A 22896-nucleotide genomic window follows, 5' to 3' on the forward strand; every position below is an offset into this window, starting at 1 on the left:
TCTGTACTGAAGAATGCATTGTAGAAAAGACAGTAGACTCACACTTTTGAATCGTAGGAAAAGTGTGGGAACCCAAAGCTATGATTCTAGGTTAAATGCATTAACACTTTGTATCCAGAGAACTGGAAGTATAGTTGGACAGAGATGACTTTTAGCATGAATGAGAAGCGCTTTTAAGTCTATATTTAGAAAACAACCAAAGGAAATTTAAAAATTTGCACTTGTGACTGATATGTCAATGTTATGGCAGGCTTGGATTAATAGTTATCAGAACTGCACTGATTAATGTTAAGGCTCTGAACTCTTCCAGTCTTAATACAACAATAGCACAGAGAGCAGGGGTGGGGTGGGGAACAGTCGGAAACACTTCCCATTGTTTTCCACAGCCTAATTCAATTTCTTAGACCTTTACAGCTCACGTTTACACATTTTTCTTTACTATTATTACTTTTTAATCTTTTTTCTTAATAGTCCAGTTGTTATTCCCTCTCCCAGACCACCCTCTGACAGTAACTCATCCCATTTCTCCTTACCCTATCCCCTGCCCCATTTCCAAGAGGATGTCCCCACTCACACCCCCACTCCCACTCCTCACTACACCAGACCTCCCCACTCCCTAGGGCCTCAAGTATCTCCAGGGTTAGGTGCATCTTCTCTCACTGAGAGGACCAGGCAGTCTTCTGCTGTCTATGTGGTGGGGGCCTCATATCAGCTGGTGTATGCTGCCTCATTGGTGGCTCAGTATCTGAGAAACCTTAGGGGTCCAGGTTAGTTGAGACTGCTGGTCTTCCTATGGACTCACCCTCCTCCTTGACTTCTTCCAGCTTTCCCCAATTCAACAACAGGGGATCCCAGCTTCAGTCCATTGGTTGGGTGTATCTGCATCTGTCTCAGTCAGCTGATTGTTGGGACTCTTAGGAGGCCACCATGTTAGGCTTCTGTCTGTAAGCCACCACAGCCTCAGTAATAGTGTCAGGTCTTGGAGCCTCCCCTTGAGATGGATCCCAATTTGAACCTGTCACTGGACCTCCTTTTCTTCAGGCTCTTCTCCATTTTTGTCCTTGTAGGTCTTTTAGATAGGAACAATTCTGGGTTATTTTTTTAAATGTGGAATGGCAACCCCATCCCTCCACTTGATACCTTGTCTTTCTGCTGGAGGTGGACTCTACAAGTTCCCTCTCCCCAGTGTTGGGAACTTCTTCTAAGGTTTCTCCCTCTGAGTCCTGTGTCTCTCACCTCTGGGTCTCTGGTATATTCTAGAGCCCCACCCCCACACCCCAACACACACACACACACACACACACACACACACACACACATCCTACCTCCCTAAAGTTGCCTGTTTCCATCCTTTCTGCTGGTCCTCAGGGCTTCAGTCCTGTGCCCCTCCCATTAAATATTCTTTAATTGTTTTGTTTTTTTAAAATAGTCCAGTTGTTGTCCACCCTCCGACAGTTCCTCCTCATCCTGATCATGTTCCCCTTTCCTCCTCAAATTTACACATCTTAAAACACATTCCTGGGCTCTCACAACTTAAACTTTGAAAAAATTTTTTCACCCAGCCATTCAGGAGACACCAATGGTTGCTTGAGAGTAACCATTGCAAAGCAAGTTTCTTTAAACATAGGAATAGTAAGAAAAATTATACTGAAACCTGTTTTCTGTGGTTGTGTGTGTGTGTGTGTGTGTGTGTGTTTGCAAGCCAAGTAAACTGTCTGTGTTTGCCTTTCTCAGCAAGAAACCCAGTAGGTCTGGTTTTACATATAAAATGAACTGATCAGATAGTTACAGCCTTGCCAAGGATAGGGAGTGGGAGTGGAGGTGGTGTGGGAGAGGATGCCTGCTATTGTTAACATAAAGCTACAGTTAGCTGTCACTGTTGATATCCAGAACTCTGAGAAGGATACACTCTAGCAGAAAGTATAATCCAAATGGCCTGTGTATCAATTAAAATGTCAGCGACTTACTGCGCCCGGCACGGTTTCCCTAGGGTCCCCTGGTCTTGATGACTTTGTTGGGGGCAGGTGTCAATCTTCATCCACTAGGCCCAGAAGACCCAAGAGACTTTTCTGTGAAGGAGAAACTTGGGGGTCTGGCCTACCTTGTTTAGGCAAAGTAGGTCGATCAACTCTCTAGTGTCCCGCTTGTCCACGGTTTGGGCAGGGTCCTGTCAGTGGGTGAGGCATGGGACAGTCTTGTCCAGTGGTTAGCATTATGACAGTCCCAGTAGAATCATCTGTGCTCCATCATCTGTTGTCTTCTCATGCCGAGGGTGGTCTAGGAGCTGGCATCCCTGTCTTTCACAGGAAGCCTTTTCTGTTTAACACTTCAAGTGCCATATGCAGCCAATCTCTGAAGAGTGTAAGGACCATTATCTATTAGGTGTATGTGATATTAAAAAGAAATGTCACTTATTAGTCATTTGCTTTAGACTTAACCTCGAAAACATACACAGGGGGCTAAATAAAGCTTGTCACTAAATGAATTACATTTGCACTTAGCGTGCCTATGAACATAGTTTGGAGCACATTAAAGAGTCTTATCATTTATAAGGTAACTGGGCACTAACTTGCATGCCTTAATTATGCTTAACAGTTTTGCAACAAGTTTGTAGCTTTTATGAGATTAGGATTCTACAGCTCTGTCTGTGTTAGGTTGAGTCTTACAGTTTTGAAATGAAGATGTATTTGAAGATCCTTTAGCGTTGAAATAAAACTTTAAGCCATGCATGTAGTAGACTTTAAACCATAAACAGTCCATAGGGTGACTAGGAACTTTCCTGATCTTTTTTATAGTTTACCACTACAAAATATCAGTTTCTGGTATGACTCAGTTTATCCAAATAATTTAAACTTAACAAACTTAGCAAAGTTTGTTAAGACAAAGAAGTTGGATATGTATCTTCAAGCCAGTTTATAATTAGCCTGAGTAAACCTTAGGACTTTATAAACCTCATTTATCAAATATATGTGGCTTTTACTTAAAATTTTCTAGAAGCTCGATGTTGGACAGTGAGCAAAGACATATTTGGTTAGATATTCTTCTCTAAGTTAGGTTATGTTCACCTGCATATGCCTTTATAACCTTTTGAATAAATCTTATTTATCTATTTATCTAACATACCTAACTTATCAAACATATGTTGTTAGCTATCTACAGTTTTTCTAGAAGCCTGGTGCTGAACATATGTGGTTAGACATTTATCTTTAAGTCAGTTTTTGTTAATTTTCATAGACCTAAATAACTTTAGAAATTTATTATAAAAGTCCCATACTAATCTAAAATACTTTGTCTAAAACAAAGATGCAATGATAAGCCAAGGGCTCAGTAGGACTAAGACATTGTTTAATTGTTCTTTATACCATGTGGTCATCTTATTCAAGATGGTGGTAAAGTCATATGACATGTCCTCTTTATCCTTAGTAAACATGGCTGCCAGACACATGCTTGCTTCCATCCTAATGAGGTCATCAGCCAAGATGGAGACAAGCCACATGGTTGTTATTTAAATACATTTTCCTAGTAATTCTACTTTTTAAACAATATTTGAATGAAATAGATAAAAGCTGAATCACATGTATAATATACTATTTTTTAACTATTAACTTTTGTTACAGATTCTTTTATCACACTCATCCAATGATTTTACAAATCCTAAGATAATGAGAGTTTACATAACAGCCTCAGAAGATGTCTTGAGAGCAGTGTGGAAAAATCACAGCTAAGAGGCTTAGGGGAGTGTAGATCAGGGAAAGTTTAGATATAAGAAATTCTGGGGTCATTTATTTGTGCATTGGCAGAAGTTGTTACCATACAAGAGAATTTGAATATCCATTGTGCCAATCTTTGGCTATTGATTGAGCTATACTGAGGCCAAGCTATTTGCAGTAAGATAGCCAGATTTTCTGAGTCCAAGACGAAGAGAGGAAGGGCCAAATGAGGACCAGGAAGGTGTGAGGAAGCTAGAAGCCTAGAGACTCAGGAGGCCGTAAGAGTCAGAGCAGACAGCAGAGATGGGGAGGTCAGGATAGACTTAGGAGGATGTGAAGAAGGTGTGGGGTTTCCAGGAGGGGAGCTGAGAGACAGAAGGGACAGATTCTCAGAGGCCCAGAAGGGCTCAAGGAAGCTGTGGGACAATAGCACTTACAGGGAGGACAGGGAGCTCCAAAAAGAGGCCGAGTGGAGTGGATAAGAGTCATGGTGACAAGAATTTCAATCCCGGGCATCCCCAAGCAGAAGAGACTTGTCAAAGAGAAAAGCCCCAGATCACAGAGGAGAGTCATTCTTTTGCATTGGCTGATGGCCCAGTATGCTGAGAGGAGCATCCTGGCACTCTGGTATGACTTTTATAGTAGTGACAGACAAAGCAGACAGCTCCAGTGCCATATTCATCCAGTAGAGGAGAAGAGAAGAAAGCAGCTGAGAAGGCAGACTGGGAGAAGCTTTTAGGAAAAGTGAGGATTCCAATAGACAGAGTTGGATAAGTGTCTTAGTAGAGAGTTGCCCATGTGGTGGAGCTCTGGGGAATAAAGTAGGTTTGAGATTCCACAGGGTGAGCAGCCAGGATGCTGTAGAAAGCTCCTGGAGACAAAGAGAGGACAGTTACAGATCAGACAAGGTGGATGGTAGAGCAGGCAGAGGGAAGGAAGAAGCGGCCAGAATGGTAGACTCTAGAATTTAGGGTGAAGTGTGGTAGGTGACAGAAGCCAGCAGAAATAAGTGATCTGTATATTCCTTATGAGAATCTAATAAGCAAGAGGTTCCAAGAGTCTGAGTCCCTTAGAAGGGAGCTTATGTAGATCACACCAGTAGTTCCAGCATTGGATGAATGAAAATGAGGACATGACCACTCCAAGGTATGGTTCAGGAGAAGGATTTATTGTAGACAAGTGGGGGAGAACAGACAGAGGAATCTGGAAGGGTTCCGACTGAACCAGACCATGAGAAGAATTTGAGGAGAGGGAGAGAGGCAAAGAGAGATAGGAGAGAGTGGACCAAGATGGGACCTGTGTACCACATGACTGAGAGTGAGGCAAGAAACCAAAAGGATGCTTAGCAGAAATGGCTGAGTCATATAGGGATGAGGTTGGGGGAAAGGAAATGAAGCCTAACCCTGGCTTTGAGAGGTTTAGAGGAGGGAGCAAGGTAAGAAATGGTGGGAGGAGCGACAGGAACTGGGTGAGATGTGTCCACAATGAAGATAGGCAGAACTGGAGATTCAAGGGTAGTGATATTGGCCTGATGGGATTAGCCAGCAATGTCATCTAACACCATGATAAGGTCTTGGCCCATGCTGCAGTCTGCAGCTGAGGCCCAAGTCTGAGTCCATGGCCCTGCAATAGCAAGAGTCTCTTACCATCAAAGACCACACAGAAGTCCCTGAGCTGTTGCCTCTTGTCTTAGGGCTGTGCGGACAAAGCTGACCCCACCCCTCTAGGAACACTTGCCTAGAAGGCCTGAGAGCAGGAGAGCTGACCCCTCCTCTCACCTGGGCAGCAAAGTAGAGCTGGCCCTGGTTGCAGAAATGAGCCAGCCTGTATGGGCCAGTCCCTTGCCTGTTGCAGTCCTCAGGAGAGTGGGCTCTGAAACTTGATTGGGCAGCACAATAGAGCTGGCTCTGCTGACTTGGGCTCAGGCATGGTTGAGCCTGCCCTGGGGTCACAAAGCGGGAGACCTAGCTTAGTCCCTTGCCTGCAGCAGCCTTGGTTATTGTTAGAGTTCACTCTGGTAGACCTCCTCAGCTACCACCCAGGCCCAGATCTACGGCTTTGAGTTGACTTACCCCAACACCTGCCCCATCTATGAACTACTGGAGAGCATACAAGGGCTGGTCCTACAGATCTAAAGCTGCAGGATCCCCATAAAGCAGCATCATTATATCCCAGAGTCCTGGTGAGAATCCAGTAATGATAGTGTAGCAGAAGCCAGAGGCATCGTGCCAGACCAATGACTCGGCAATGTATATTTGCAAGTAAAGAAATGTGAACAAAAGAGTGTACTGTGGGACACACTGTGACACACTACAGTTCCCACAACTCTTTATTCTTTTTTCTTCTTGGGGGCAGGTAGTTGCAAAGGTGAAGGGCAGGGAGATGAGTGGGATTGGGATCCATGAAGTGAAATTTACAAAGAATCGATGAAAAGTTACATTAAACAAAAAAGAAAAAGGAATGTACCTTGATGTTGACATTTTTAGCAGGACAAACCTCAACTACTATAAAACCCACGAACAGAATATTTGCACTTTCCACTGCTCAATGGTCTGTGACCCTAAAAATGTTCCAAAAACTAAAGTTTATTAACAAGCATTTTAGCATTTTAATCGTCGATGACACAGAGTAATCCTTTTATGATTACGATGGACACTATCCAATGAACTAATCTCCATGGCTGTATATCAAACCATGCCACCATCTGTCAGGGACTGTCCAGAGGACCAGATTTTATGATAAGCATTTGTCTTACGTGGTACTTAAAAAACAAATGGAATATCTTTAAAGATCTGCCCTATTATTTAATAATAACTAGATTTTTGTTTCTCTGTTCCTGCTAGTGCACAGGATGACAACCTAAGGAGTGAAGGAACTTCTTGAGTTGGAGGAGATTTTTCTCAGTGGGTAATAATGTTGACTGTGACTTGGCTTGGGATCTCTGTGCCTCCAAGGCATAGAGAAGGTAGAAGGTGGAAACAGGAGCATTGCTGTGACTTGCAGGCCAGCTAGCCAACTGAAGAATGGCAAGATGCAGGTTTGGTAACATACCTGTTCTCAAGGAAATAAGGTGGAAAATGTTACACCATGGCACATTGTGTCATGCTCTAGCCTCTGTGTGTTTGCACGTGCACATGTACATGAGCGCACACATGGATAAAGACACATACAGACTCTTATAAAAAATTTTTCAATAACCTGAAAAAATATTAATTGCTATAAGAAAAAGCCACTCAAATTACTGAAGTTATATTTGTGTTCTTAATTATGCTATGGCAATTAAAATTAAGAATACCTTTGAAGACATGAAATGATATGTATAACTAAACCCTAATAATTTAGAATACCTTATTCATGTATTGTGATCAGTACAAGAGGAGCTGATGAAATGCAATAGCATCAGATGGCTGAGTGATTTTAGAGATGGTTTTAAATTGTATGTATTTTTGAAAGGATAAATACATACAACTTAGAAGAGAAAGAACATCTGTTCTTGGTCAATAAGTTTCTCTACAGAATAAAACTTCAGATAGCTATTACAAAATGCAGTGTCCATCAGTTTTTAAATTCTACCTATGACTAGAAGATTACAGGACACACTGAAAGATGTTCATGTGCATGCTAATTCTAATGGGTAGCTTGATCAGAGGCTATATTGTGTTGGGAAAGCAAAGGGAGTGAAGAATTAGATGATATATTCATTTCTTCACATAAAGGACTATTATACAAAGAGATTCCATACTGTAATATATCATAGAAGTTAGAAACTGCAAAGACACATTAGGTCATCTGGCTGCTCTCTGTACCAAGGACATCATTGTTTGCTACAATATACTCTTTAGTGTTTTATAATGGCAAAATATTCTAAAAGTCTAAGTCAAAGAAAAAAATATCTTGTAACCCTAGAATTATGAAATAAATCAAAGTGATGGGAGATTAGATTACTTCTTAAAGCACCATCTATACGCTAGTATTCTATTAATGAATGAAGAAGTCACTGGGAAAAGCAATGCTCAAAATAAGGACTATAAAACTCTCTTAGGGTATGAAAGTCAACTGGATAGAGAAATGCCTAAATGACCTGGAGTCGGGGCAAACTCCGACATACACTCAGGATTTAAAAGACTTCTCTCATGAATAAACATTGTAGTCTTTTATAAATGAAAAAAGCAGGAGTGATTTGTTCTTCGAATACTGAACAGCTGTAGTTTTCAGTAATGATCTCTGGTGGTAAAGAGGAGTTTCTTTGATGGGTGAGAGCTCATTTATCAGTGGGTAGAAAAACAGATGTCTACCATGAAGTTAGGTGATTGTGGGGTACTCAACCCCAATTGATACATCTACAATACAACGCCTGTACCTAAGGCTCAGTAGACATCAGAGAAGAGCCAGTAAAGAGATTGTAAGAACTGGATGACCAGGAAAGCAGCTGTGAAGATGTGTCTCCTAAAAATAAGAGGGAAGCTTAGCTTAGGATACTTCAACATGGCTGCACAAAGAAGACTTGAAGAATACAATATCAATAGATATGATAATGTGGAAAAGGAGAGATCCCATGGGGCCCCATGCCTAAATGAAGAAGTATATGCAAATATAATGCAAATAACACTAATTTAACTGAGATTTATGTAACAATGACAACTACAGAAAAAGAAGCCATGATTTCAAAGAGAGGCAGCATATATGTGAGGGTTTGGAATGACAAAGGGAAAGAAACAAACAAACAAAATATGACATTATATTTTGGATTTCTAAAAAAAATTCTTAAAAATAATTGTGAAAATTAAAACAGGACAAGGGCGACACTGAGCTATGAAATGACTTGCCAAAGGTGTTGTGTGGGACTTGTAAAGGTTGAGAAAGTATAACACAGTTCTCCTTGGATTTATTCACTGAGCAGTAGCTTACTCAGTTGAATGCTTAATCTCCATGGATTTGTGAATCCTCTAAATTTCTTTTGTGGTTTACAGTGCCATATCCTTTTGATTAGAGAGGAGACACTTGATTTGGTTTGAGTCTTTCGATGTTTGTTAAGGGTGGGTTTGTGGTCTTCCATAGGACCCTTCTTGGAGAATGTTCCATGGACACTTGTGAGGAATGTGTGTTCTGCTGCTGTGAGCTGGAATGTTCTATAAATGTCTCTTAGGTCACTTTGGTCTGAAGTGCAGTTAAAATGCAATATTTCATTGATGTATTTTTTATTCTTGGCAGTTCCCACAGAGCAATGCTATATTCCTTAAACATCTTTCTTGCCTTTGCTAAGACTGAAAGAAGCAGGAAGGTTTTTATTCTCTTCTACATAATACAGAACAGTGACTGGAGTATCAGAGATAAGAAGCAAATCAACTCACTTCTAAACAACAACAACAACAACAACAAGAACAACAACAACCTGTTACTAAAGGACTGACGCAAGGTCACAAATTTAACCTTTAATTTAAAAAACTCAAATCTAGGATTCTTTCTATTATGCTAAATATGTCACAGTACTTTTTGTGTAAGTCTCAAAGTCTCTTGCTATTGGGGAAAGGGAAGGATGGTTTACTGGGGCCTAGGGGAATTCCACAATCAGTGACAACTTTGAGATTTGAAGCCTACAGCTGACATCTCCAGGGACTGGGAATTTACAATATCAGTGCCTTGCATGTCTTTAGCAGGAGGCTGAATTTGTGTGTGTATGGGATATTTCCATTGCCTGCATCTAAATAATTCCAGCATATACCATTTTGGAAACACAGATATGAGAATGAAATATACTGATGTTGAGATAACCTTACAAAATTATTAGAATGTAACAATACCAGCAGAAGTCTCTTCGTTTTTCACACACGGTGGATAGGAAGGGATCTTAGCTTCAAATTCCAGATTTTTACTGGTTCCAAAGTTACTGACATCTAGATTTATCACTCATCTGTAAACTGGTTGACATAATTCCCTACTACGTGACTGTCACCATAGCGTTTGCGGTCAGAAGAGTTGACGCTTTGTCCACACAAGAAATGATTGTAGGCTAATCTACAATCGGCGACACTCATACAAATTACTTGGCCTCTGGAATCAGCTTATGGACACTAATCTACGCAGAGTCCAGGGCTTCAGCACCTTTTCTGAATGTCACAATATACTGAAGGGCATCATCAGCTAACGGAAACCACAAGTGAACCTGTCCCGTGGATAACTCCTCTCTCTCGCTGGCAAACTTGTGAATGTATGACTTCTGAGGAGAATTCATTCTCATACTTTCTGAATATTTTTTGTCAGTGAACCTTTCTGGAACTCGGAGTTCTGGGGACTTAGGTTTGGCAGGTGGGATCCCTTTTGAGCATCCAGGTTAAATCAGAGACATTTGCATGGTCTAGTGAAATCCAGACATAAGCTCAGACAGGCAGACTAATTTCAGCGTTCTGCGGTATTTACAGTGAGCAGTTTTTAATCATGTGAAAAAGCCAGGCATCTTATGTATGTGGCTTTACAAATAAGTCAAATCCATACCTGCCCTTTAAATAAAATGCCATATCATTAAGAAAGCATAGAAGTCTATGAACTGACACACATGAACTGATTGAAAACACACACACACACACAAATTGGAAGTAATATATTAGATACTACTTTCAAGACTTGCCAGATGAGAAAATTCAAATGGTAATCCAAAGACAAACTATACATTGCAAAATACCTCAGGTTCTATAGTGATGTACTGTAATCAATGGTTCTCAATACATGAGAAGAAATATAAGGTTCATATGTACACAGATATAGATATATGTGTATGTGATTTCATTTGGGTCATGTATGCTTTATATTTTATAATTAAATATATAAGATAACCACAAAATAGTTATGTTTTATTCAGAACATGCTAGGGTATCCTATAAAAATCTTAAACCATAGAAGTTCAACTCAGCTAGTAAATGGTTGTTTTCTCGGGACATCAATCTTACTCTAAGGCACAGTCTAGTTAATATTTACTGTGCGCTCTGCTGCTTTGAACTGGAATGTTCTAGAAATGCCTGTTAGCTAAGTATGAAGCAATCTGCCCATGTCCTATATCCTCAAACCAACCCCACGAGGTTAGTACAGTTGATATTATTACCTTTGTACTACAGATAAACAGACCAAAGTTAAAGTGAGCAATTAGCATTCCCAGAGTGTGCGCCACCATCCTGAGGCTCAGCAGAAGCAAGAGCCTTGTTTTATCAGCCAAAATCCCAGGTTTCAACCCATACCCTTGTGTCGGGCTGATTCTATTCCTTCCAGTAAGTAGAACCTAAGGTTCAGAAGACGTAGAACGACTGTAAGAGCTAGAGGAGTGATTCTCAACCTTTCACAAGGGTCTCCTAACACCACCAGAAAACACAGACACTTACACATTATTATTCATAACAGAAGCAAAATTACAGTTTTGAAATAGTAATGAAAATCACTTTATGGTTTGAGGTCAGCACAATTCAAGGATTGCAGCATTAGGAAGGTTGAGTCCCACTGAGCAAGAGGACCAGGCAGTCTGCTGTGAGACTGCGTCTCAACGGTTTCAAAGTGGCTGTGAAGTGAGACCTGAGCCATGACAATATCAATAGAGATTCTAACACAGATGGGGGACTCTCACTAATGACAGCTCTGAGAAGGAGAATCAGTGTCTCCCAGGGATGTGTTCCCTAACGAGTTATTCAAAACAACATGGTCAGTCTTGAAATTATACACAGACATGTAACAAAAATAGACTGGGCAGGCCAAATGTATACATTTATGCATATCTCTGTGTGTATCAATAATAAACAATGAACAAGGCCATCAATCTGAAAGATAAGGGAAACATGGGAGGGGCTGGCTGTCAGGAAGGGACATGGAGGATGAGGGAGGAAAGGAGGATGGGAGTGATATAATTACCTTTTAACCGAAAAATATAGCAGATTGAGGGGGTGGGGGTGGGGAAGGGGGTGGGGGAGGGGGTAGGGGAGGGTGAGAGGAGAGGGAGAGGGAGAGGGAGAGGGAGAGGGAGAGGGAGAGGGAGAGGGAGAGGGAGAGGGAGAGGGAGAGGGAGAGGGAGAGGGAGAGGGAGAGGGAGAGGGAGAGGGAGAGGGAGAGGGAGAGGGAGAGGGAGAGGGAGAGGGAGAGGGAGAGGGAGAGGGAGAGGGAGAGGGAGAGGGAGAGGGAGAGGGAGAGGGAGAGGGAGAGGGAGAGGGAAGTGTATGGGATGAACTGGATTGGAGGCCCAGAAAGACTATTTTGATCTTAGCTATCCCATGTGTTTCCCCTATAGTGACTTCTTGTGACTATTAACTCTGCCCAAGAAAATAGCCTAGAATGAAGTTTCGGATAATGATTCCTATGGATTTTCCTTTCTTTTTCCAAACATGGAAGCCCAACAGGACTAAACAACTTATAGCAAATAGACTACAAGAAATTTACCTGTCTGTATTAAAGTCCACAGGTTTCTGACACTGAAACCCAATCTGATTCATTCCAATTTTTGCTTTCTTCTTTGTAATTGCTTAAAAAATGATATACTAAGATTTATTGTTAGTGTCCCATTTAGCTAAGTTTGTAGGTAAGGCCACAGTCGCGTTCCCTGAGGAAATTCTTATCTTAGATGCCATTTTAGGAGTGAGGCGATATCCCCCCCCCCCCCCCAGATCAGAGACTGGAACTGAAGCATCTATGTTCTCTGCGATTACAGAGTTGTGGTGACAGTAAATGAAGGTGCACATGTGTCCTCACTTGAGGCAAGATGGGTCCTAACACTCTCCTTTCTCGTTCCTTTTCCTTATTTTAGCGTATTCTCATCAAAGTTACATCACATCATGCCAACTTAATGTCCAGCAGCTCATTCCTGATTTTATTATTTAGCATTTTATTTTACATTTTAGAGATTAGGTCTTGTGCAGTCTAGACTAGGTATGAACTTGCTGTGTTGGCACGAAAGAACTGGAATTCCCTGATCCTCCTGCCTTCCCATTCTCAGAGCTGACCTTGCAGGTGTGTACACCACCGATGTATGTTTTTCTAGGAATCGGACTTTCAGGGGTTCCTGGATGCCAGGAAAGTGCTCTGTTGACAGTTATGTCACCAGCCCCAATGCTTTATCAACTGCTTTCAGTACTTTTCTACTGCTGGGACAAAACATCTTGACTAAGGCAACTTGTAGAAAAATCGTTTATAATGGCAGGGACAACAGGCTTGTTAGCATTCTTTCTGGGCTCTGCCCAGCAGTTACCTGGCAATAGCCAAGTAGGCCTGGCTTATATAAAAGGGGCTGTTTGTCCCCTCCTTGCTCTCTTACTCTTTTATTCTCTTTCACTTTCTTCTCTCACGTTCTCCCCCTCTCCCCTCTCTCTTCATGTGTTCCTGGCTGGCCCCTCCCCTCCTACTCCCTTCTCAACTCCCCTTCCCATCCCTAAATAAACTCTATTCTACACTCTATCTGTATGGCTGGTACCTCAGGGGGAAGGAGTACCTCAGCATGGCCCTCCGAGACACCCCTCCCACCTCACCATACCTGGCTCTACAAGCATATCCTTGGCTCCTTTCTTTTTTACAAAACACAACAAGGTTACAGACATGGCACCTGGAGCTGGTAGCCGAGAGCTCAAATCTTGAAAACATTTTCAGGAAAACAGAGGGAGCTAACCAAGAATGTTACACAGCTTTTGAAACCCCCAGTGGCTGCTGCCTGTAGCACACCTCGTCCATCATGTCCACACCTCCTAACCCTCCTCCAAAACAGTGTTCAACCTGGATGAACTGTTCAAGTGCCAAGACCTGGAGTGAAAAGTCTCACGCAAACCATCACAGTCACCGAGCCTGCTTTAGCAGGTGGCCGTTTCCAAGTGGTTTCAGGCTACTGATGGCATCCGCTTGAGAACTGATGATGTTGTCAAAGCTTCTGAGAAGGTTCTTTAAATGGACTGTGTTAGATTTTTCCTGTGATGATGGAATACTTGACATGGGCTACTTGTGAAGAAAACAAAGTTTACTAAGCTCAAGGATCATGGTGTGTAGCACTGAAAGCACAGGCAATAACACATATGTTTATATGTTGAACCAGGAGAGGCAGAGAAGGGAGCCTGGGGACTCGGGATCCTTTGCCAAGGCATTCCTGCAATGACTTAATGACCTTCCTCTAGACTCTGCCTCTTTCACAAAGCAATTCTCTAGCAATTTCTTACATTTATATTCATGATTGGGGGCATCTAGGACTTCATTACATTCTACCATTCACCCTTCCTCTCCTCTCCAATGAAGTGCTTCTTACCGGTAAGGCTCCTTCTCCCTTTACATCCTTTCTTCCCACTCACTGAGTTTAATCATGATTGTTTGCGTAAGGGTGAGTAGGGGATGTGGGCAATAGATTAGAGGCCATGCTACTGAAGAAAAGAAATCCTCTTCCTCTCACAGCCTTTAACTCCCCACAGCCCCTCATTGACTGTTGAAGCCTCATGAGCCCTTCCCCCACACAAGATGAAATAGTGACAGATCCAAGAATGTACAGGATTGTGCAGGTAACCAGAGATACAGTTGGTTCATAGGTCAATGTCTTTGTCATATCTAGAAGACATTTTCATAGCAGTCCACCCCAAAGCTCTCATTCTTTCTGCCCCTGCTATGCTCTGCCTCTTAAAGGTCTTCACCATTTCTCAGTACCATCATACCAGGAATGATGTCTTTAAACACACTGGGCCACTAGGAACACAAACTATAGCAGAGGACAGGGGAAATCATTTTGACCTCACTTATTTTTTATTCTCTTGTTTTAATTGTAAGTTGGCTGGAAATCTGCCATCTGTCTTGGAGTATGGAGCCCACACACCAGAAATGATGGCGCAGGAGCACAGAGGAATCTGCATGTCTGGTGACATCATGGAGGTCCCATGCCAACCTCAGACTCTCTGACCAGGGCGGTTTGTGTGAGAGAGAGGAAGCTCAGGCATTTTACAGCCGCTGTTATTTTAGGGCTGTTATTCTTAAATGATCAAAGATCTTTCAGAAACAAAATAATTGTAATGTTGAGGAGGAAGGAGGTTAAGTGTGGCACAGCATACTAGGTTTGCCATAACCAACTTTCAAGCCATGTACTAGGCTTGTGCATGGCTAATGCAATCACTCTTCATACTTACAGAAGATGAGCCCAGATGGCACACTGCAGTGCTTACTTAGTTCACAGAGCCACTTAAACAAGGAGTTCTATTAAAACCGATCTCTCCATCATGCTTTCTCCCCTTACTCTATTTGCTACTTATAAGAATTTGTTCTTAGTTCTACATTTCTTGTCTTAATTCAAAGCCTGCCTCAGAGTCTTCTGATCTCCAGTCAAAGGGATTTTGGAAGAAAGTGTGCATCAATTTATGTGACACTTTTCAAAGAAGATTGTACATATGTTTGTAATAAGATTGGTTATTGCAATATTTAACTTTATTATTAAATCTGTTTTTAGTGGGTTCTAAGTATCTTGGTGGTATCATTTCTGTATGTACAACCATATCTAAACATGTTTTTTTGCTTTGTGAGTGGTGTTGGTTCTCTTGTGGTTGGCCTGAAAGTGTTAGCAAAGCTTACCTTGCTTAGGAAGCAGGCTTTGCTCAGTGCTTTAGTTATTTTTTTTCTTATTTAGGTGTATTTTATGATCTTTTCATGCCAGATGACTGGTCAAGTCTGAAGAATGTAATTTGCCTGAGTGAAACAGAGGTCAATTATCAGCCATGGTCTAAGCTCAAGTCATTAATTAATAGGAATTACCCATAAAAGCACTAATTTGTAAATCGCATTAAGATGAGAAATCTTTTATGTTTAATCTTACCCATCTTGAAATACTTAGACTGGGTTCAATTTTAATTTTATCATTTACTTTTGAGAAATAAGAAAACATTCTGTTTTTGTTATTTAATTACAAGATACAAGAAAATCTTTGCTTTGTCCACACAAACCCATTTTAAAACTGGCAGACTCATCCATTATACTCAAAGCTCAATTGCGGATGCCAAACTGCCTCAAAGTGGCTTTCTCTTCAGATGCTGTCTTCAGTTTCATAAGTTGATCTGTCATAAATCATAAATAACTCAACAGGATTTGCATGGATCTTTATTATTCTTTTAAGCATCTTTTGATAGAACAATCTTGGGTCAGATGTTAAATATTTACATAAAAAGTTAAAGTAAAATGCAGGCCAAGATGCAGTTCAATGTCCCTGTGGGATGTCACATGTCCCTGTGGGATGACACATGTCCCTGTGGGATGTCACATGTCCCCATGGGATGACAAATCCTCCAGTGATAGCGTCTGCTATGTGTTAGAGTAGCATGCGGACTTTGAAGGGGCTGACATCTTTTTAGCAAAGGAACTTTCAATTCAGAGAGCATGAACTTGAATTCAAACCAATGAAAACAAAACATATTTGCTTGGAATGAATACACGGTATTCTGAGAAAGTAGACAAACAAAAATATGAACTTTATCTCAGTCCGTACATCTACTGGGCTTTTCATTGTATCTATTTGAGAGTCAACAATAGTTCTGTGGACAGCACCCGCAGAACTTGGGAGTCCTTGTAGTGTTTCATTGAATTTACACAAGACAAATTAACAAAATGGTCTTCACATATATACCTATTTAAAGAATTGTCTATGGTGGATTTTCATAAACAAATTATCCCATGGTTTTGAAAAGAATATTTTGAAAAGAATAATTTGACATGTTACATTCTGTTCTCAACCAAACCATCTTCCTTGGAAATCACATTGTTTTTCTAGGGCTAGAGACAAAGTTTCCAAAGAGAGGAGATGTCTCCAACCATTATCAGTGACCAGGGCATAAAGATACACAGTCACTACAGATGTCAAAGAACTTGCTGGAATCACAGGTCCCAACTGCTATTCCATTGAGTACCTATCCTTTCTCTCTCACAGATGACACTTAAGATAGCTTCTCAAACACTTTACTTATAGGGAAGGGTAGAGAGAAGCATAACCTGTCAATAAATTTCTGTTACCCTAATATCTTAGGCAGGAAATAGGGAGGTGGAAGTTCTGGTACAGAGAAAGGATTTCTGGGAATAGAGTCAGGCACAAAAAGATTTGCCCCAGACACAGAAGAAAATTGTCACATGAAACTGAGGACCAGGTAGCCAGCCATGATTTAAAATTGAATAAATGGGTAATTAAGTTATGAGCTACTCAGGGAACAAGCAAAGCTTTTGGCCTAGGCATTTATTCATGAAATATTAAGCATCAGAGTCATTATTTCTATGAATAAAGTAGACAGCTAGAAAGAACTATACTTTACAAATATATCCAGTTACAGGGCAGGAAGGATAGCAGGAAAAGTGTAGGAGTGAGGAGAGAGTCTCCTTGACATCTCCTCAATGCAGTCCCCATCAAAATTCCAACTCAATTCTTCCACATCTCCTTAAATGAATCTTTTCATTTCAAATCTTTCTAACCATGTCTTTGCAACTCATCTTTATCTTATCTATGTTTTCAGACATAAGCTTTTCCTTTCTCTGCCTCCTTGAACACACGGATCATAATGATAGTAATGTCCTACTGTAATAATACTCTAATAATACTTTTGCCCTTCTGGCTGTTTCATCCAAAGGGGTTTCTTCATCGTGGGATGTGGTTGCTTTTGTTTAGGGTGAAAAATAACTTTAAAAGAAATCTGGACATCTTTACAATCATTCATCTCTGTTCAATAGAATTACAACTACCATTTTTTTTTGTTAATGGTTATTGTATTGTTTACTTTTCTTGTGACTCTAAGGCAGGAAGGCAGGAACTTGAAACTGGTTATATTGCATCCACAGTGGAGAAAGAGAAGGACGTGGATGCTGGTGTTTTGTTTGCTTTCATCCTTGTCTATGGTCCATGAACTGGTGTTATACAACAGTTTAAACCTGTTTTTTTTTTTTTTAAGACCTCATATACTTATCAAGATATACACCTCGTGGATGATTCTAAGTTCCTTTGCATTGACAATCAAGGTTAACGGTCACAGATACTGTACTGTTATTTGTTTAGCCAGCACTAATGAAATGCTTACTGTACACTTGATATCACCCTCCAGATTCGGTATTACTGAGACAAAAGGTTGCCTCTTACCTTGTTCCCAGACCAATCATTCTTTCTCAGAAATGTATTCTCAGAACTCATATATTGCTCAATGGGCAAAACACTTGCTATATCAAGATGAAGACCTGAGTTTGGGTCCCCAGTACCCAGACAAGAAACTGGTATGATGGTATGTGGGAAGCCACATACACCATTACAAGGTGGTGCTGGCTACCACCCATAAGTTTGGGTAAACAACCAATGTGTGCATGTGCAGTAGAGTTTTTTGCCGAGTCACAGCCTGGTCCGAGGCATGCAAATGAGGCACTGAAAGCATAATCAATCGGGTGTAGACACACCTCTCGTAGGCCTATATAAGCAGCGCCATTTCTGGGGCTCGGGGTCTTTTCGCCTCTGCAATCAAGCTCTCCCAATAAACGTGTGCAGAAGGATCCTGTTGTGGCGTCTTTCTTGCTGGTGAGTTGGGCACTCACAATGGTATATGTTTGTAGAACTATCTTGGAGCTGGGGAAGGACAGAGTTGAATCCTGGGGAATTGCTGGACATCCAGTCTAATGGAAACTGTGAGCCCCAAGTTCAGAGGGAGACTGTCTCAAAAAGTAAGCTAGAGAGTTTTATAGTGGTAGAGGGTGATACCTGATGTTGGTTTCTGGCCTCCACACAGAAGCATGAATATACCCTCATACATACTACCTCCCTACCCGACCATGCAAATAAAACAAATATATGTAAATTGTTTTTATAAACATAGAGATGTTGTGTTGGAAAGTTTTATGACAACTTGACAAATTAAAATTATCTGAGAAGGGGAAACTTCAGTTAAGGAAATGTCTCCATAAGTTTGGGCTGTAGAAAATACATAGGGCATTTTCTTAGTGACATAGAGGAGGTCCCAACCCTTGTGGTTGTGCTAACCCTGGGATGGTTAAGCAAGCAGGATGAGAGCAACCCAGTAAGCAGCATCCTTCCTTGGCCTCTGTATCAGCTCCTGCGTTCGGGTTCTTGCCCTGTGTGAGAAGCCCTCAGTACTTTCGATGATAAATTGTTCTATGGAACTGTAAGTGAACCTCTGAAACTTGCTTTTGGTCATGGTGTTTCATCACAATAATAGAAACCCTAAAATAGATACCATTATCATTATTAATTAATTAAAAGAACTCTGTGTTTGAATTAATTTCACACATCTCCAGAATTATTTTATTCTTTTTTTGGACATTCATTCTGCCTGTGCAAATAAAATTTTTAATTTCTCTTAAACTTTTAATTATAAAATTTCCACATATTTGCTGGAAACACAACATGAGGGAAAACCATTTGATATATAATGATCACATTAAAAATGACAAAAATGACAGAAAAAAGGATTAATTAAAACATGCAAACAAAACCTTAAAACTTGCTTAAAAACACATTTAGTTTTATTGGAACATGGGAGCGATAGGGCTGAGAAAGGTTTGGGAGACATAGAGGAACTTGCATGACTTACATAAAGCTTCACATAAAGATGTTTACTATAACCTGAGCATCCTGTCAGGACGTGCTCTTTTTCAACTACTTTAAAGATACTTTTAAAATTACACTGATTTACAGTAGAATACATATGATATGAAGGGGGGATTAGAAGCCTGGGAATATTTAATTGAGAAGCAGTTAAAAGATAAATACAGGAGAGGGTAAATATAGGAAGGTTGATTGGAAAACTCAGAAGCAATCATACTGCTTTCAATTTACCTAAAATCACATATAAAAATAAATTTATAGATCCATCCATCAATATATGCACATAAGGATACATAGTTTTAATAAAGTTTTGCACTTGGAATGAAAATACTACCCTTAAGAGGTATAGACTACTAAAAACAAAACATAACAAAACAAAAACCAAACCACCACCACCACCAACAACAACAAAAACCAACACTGTCTCTGGAGTGTTGGTCTAGGGAGCTGGTGAGACCTCCTAAACAACATAGGCTATTGCCATTACCTTATCACTGTAGGCCCTTGGTTGCACTGCAGATAGTGAAGGTAAAGTCCCTACTGCCGAGGACATCGAGGACATCGTGAACTCAGGCAGAGGACTCACAGGATCCAAGCTAGATCTGACATGAAAGCTCCCTCACGAGCCACAGCTTCTGGCACCAGAAGATGCTATGTAAGCTGCCAGTGTGTGTGGGTGACAACCAACACTCTCTCCCAGCTATGACACAACAATGGCAAGCTTGGAAAGCTATCCCTAAGGATGCAATAGTGGCACTCATATTTTTGTGGTGACTAATATCTCTATATCTCTGTAATTACATACACATTCTCTGATCATGTGAATGCTATTTAAATAGAATTTCCTTATCTAGTTTTTAAGTCGTTGATTAACCTATTAGATTAACTTGTAGGTGGTTTTTTTCATTAACTTTAACATAATACTGACACTTTTGTAAATCATACAACAGTACTACATTCTTCGATATTCTCAAGATTCTTTATATAATCCTTTGCTAATGCATTCATAAGTGTCAGTAATTTGAGCAAGACCATATTCTTCAGTGGCTTATAGAATAAATTCAGTTATAGATACATTTTAAGAATGATTTATTGATGTTTTTAACTTGTGGCTTTCTTTGGTAGTGGTCTACTGGGAGGAACTCATTTATAAATATTCTATTATGAAATTAATACAGAGGTTTGTAGTTTTCTCATTATTTTATACTATCTTCTTTGCTATATTAGTTCATATATGAACATTTCTTTAAGCACACTAAACTTGTGACTTATAGCTCTGATATTCTTTCTTAAAGTACTAATATACACAAAAAATTATTGGGAAGAAATAGATTTTGATTACTGTGAGAATTATCCAACAATATAGTCTAGAATATTTGTATAATTCAGAGAAAAATGAGTAAAATAGGTCATCCAACTGAAGACTACACAAATTTAGACTTTTAATGTATCATTATTTGCTAAAGTTTCTGAAAATGGTAAGGTGATTTCAGTAATATTTAATATGATAAAAGGTTTCTTAGCTCAAATGCCCATAGGACCAACTACATATTTGCTAGTAGTTTCTAGCAGTGTCTAGTAAATACAATACCCGCGAGGAATACATAGAAACAGATCAATGAAGATGGTTAGTTTTTATACTTTGTGCCTTTCCTATAATTCATGTAATAATTTCAGATGTGCTTTTTAACTTATCCAGACTGCTTTTGAACAACTTTCAATGTTATATCAATGTCTGAAATTTCAAATATATCTTAAAGGTTCTCAGAATATGCTAATACACACACACACACATACACACACACACATATATATACACACACACACACACACATACACACACACATACATCCTACATATATCCTACAGCTGTTGGATACTTGGAGGACATTTTGTTTGTATGATGAAAAATATTCTTCTGAAGTTCTAATTAATTTTATCAAGAAAAGACTATGATATAGGTACAGAATAAAAAAAGCTATGGTTTTCAAGTAGATGAAAGTTACTCTCACATATATGTTTCTATCTTTGCATCAGAGTATTAAAGGAAGGCATTTTGCAGTTTAATGACTTTACTCTTAATTGAACTTTAACACACACACACACACACACACACACACACACACTTGTGTTTAACTTACAGAGTAATGGTTCTCCATGCAAGGTTTTCATATATATTTTCCCCAACCCACCTTCTCTCAGTACCCTGTTCTCCAGCTGTAACCTCCCTCCCAGTAGTCTCCCTCCCATCGATTATTGTCCTTCCCCTAAAGTGAGCACCACCACCACCACCACCACCACCTCCTCCATCACCACCTCCTCCATCACCACCTCCTCCATCACCACCTCCTCCATCACCACCTCCTCCATCACCACATGGAGCCCTTTCTAGTATCTTGAACAATATCTATGTTCCTCCCATTTGGGTACACATTTTTAAAAGCCAGAGGCTAGGATCTAGATATGAAATAAAACATTTAGGAAATTCACCTTTCAGAGCCTGCATTTCTTTACTTTACATAATGTTTTCCAGATCCATCCATTTTTTTCCTGCAAATTTCGCTCCTCTTTACAGCTGAAAATATTCCATTGTACACGTGGACTACGTCTTCATGACCCATTCATCTGCTGACGGATATCTAGATGGATTCCATTTCTTTGCTATGGAAAAAGATGAGAAACAAATATGGATGGACAACTATCTTTATAGCAGAATTTGAATACCTTTTCATATAGCTTAGGTATAGCTTGGTCTTTACTAAAATCCTAATAGTTACTAAAATTACTAAATTTAGTTTCTCAAGAAACCTCCACACTAATTTCTGTATTAGCTGTACTATACTTTTGTGAACATATGAACTCATACCTGCTGTGACTGCATGCACAAAATATGTTATAAGATCAGGTGAGCAAAATCCTAGCATAGATCATAGAAAGCTTCATGAAGCCCTGTTCCAAGCTGTGAAGCCATTGATGACTGCTTGAAGAGGGAGTTTTCCTTAGGGAATACAACTTCTGAGAGGCTACACTGCCTCTAGTGCATCATCCTATGTCCACCCATATACAGGCAGAACTAAATGGATCCCATGGGATTAAAAAAAATAAATCCATGGAGTTTGAAGGAAATAATGCTGGAAAAATAAGGCAGGGATTAGAGACTGGGGAATGGAAGTAGATTTGATCAAAATGCATGTATAAAATGTTCAAATAATAGAAAAGGAAAAGGTTATATAAATCTGTTCAAAATAGTTTTAGGTTTTTAATTCTGGAATGCATAGAATACAACAACAAACAAAACAAAACAAAGCAAACAAACAAACAAACAAGCAAAAAAACCAGGGTCTCACTATAGGCTATATAAGGCTAGTCTCTAACACAATGATCTATTTGTCTGCCTCTGCCTCTGCCTCTGCCTCTGCCTCTGCCTCTGCCTCTGCCTCTGCCTCTGCCTCTGCCTCTGCCTCTGCCTCTGCCTCTGCCTCTGCCTCTGCCTCTGCCTCTGCCTCCTCTGCCGCCTCTGCCTCCTCTGCCTCCTCTGCCTCCTCTGCCTCCTCTGCCTCCTCTGCCTCCTCTGCCTCCTCTGCCTCCTCTGCCTCCTCTGCCTCCTCTGCCGCCTCTGCCGCC

At 40.3% G+C, this 22896-nt stretch overlaps 1 long non-coding RNA gene across 1 annotated transcript in view; it reads right to left on the reverse strand.

Moving 5' to 3' along the window:
* Positions 1-1794: 1794 nt before the first annotated feature.
* The window catches only part of LOC110309961 (uncharacterized), a 38182-nt gene continuing 17080 nt past the window's right edge, over positions 1795-22896 (reverse strand). The window contains exons 2-3 of the long non-coding RNA XR_003834821.1: positions 21763-21933; positions 1795-2352 (exon numbers count right to left, since the gene is read on the reverse strand). This is a non-coding gene — a long non-coding RNA (uncharacterized LOC110309961). The remainder of the gene's footprint in view (positions 2353-21762; positions 21934-22896) is intronic.

Source organism: Mus caroli, unplaced genomic scaffold (assembly GCF_978045245.1).
Source record: "Mus caroli unplaced genomic scaffold, Mus_caroli_1 scaffold_12, whole genome shotgun sequence".
NCBI classification, from domain to species: domain Eukaryota; kingdom Metazoa; phylum Chordata; class Mammalia; order Rodentia; family Muridae; genus Mus; species Mus caroli.